A 307-nucleotide genomic window follows, 5' to 3' on the forward strand; every position below is an offset into this window, starting at 1 on the left:
ACTGATATCCAATACTTGATATAGTGTTTTCCAGAGCTTTTTTCATTTAGATTTTTTATATTTTGTTAATAGGAGAGTTTAGAAACATTTTTTGTGTGGAATTTCTAATTTTTGTGTTTGGGAAGAGTTTAGAAGTGTTTTCATTTATTATTGCTAAGGATTGATAATGAGAAAGTGGAAAATTTTATTATTTTGGTGAAACTAATGAAAAAATTGAGTGTGAGAACAAAAAAAAAAAGTTCAGTAATAGTCAAACTGAATCTGAGTGATGCTGCTAATAATGATGAGAAAAAAGCCTAATCTCTAT

The 307-nt window shown here is 26.7% G+C and overlaps 1 protein-coding gene across 1 annotated transcript in view; it reads left to right on the plus strand.

Annotated features, from left to right (window-relative positions):
• The window catches only part of LOC119589516 (ubiquitin-protein ligase E3B-like), a 15,034-nt gene that overhangs the window by 707 nt on the left and 14,020 nt on the right, over positions 1-307 (plus strand). The gene's annotated exons all lie outside the window — the stretch shown is intronic.

Source organism: Penaeus monodon, chromosome 25 (assembly GCF_015228065.2).
Source record: "Penaeus monodon isolate SGIC_2016 chromosome 25, NSTDA_Pmon_1, whole genome shotgun sequence".
Classification (NCBI taxonomy): domain Eukaryota; kingdom Metazoa; phylum Arthropoda; class Malacostraca; order Decapoda; family Penaeidae; genus Penaeus; species Penaeus monodon.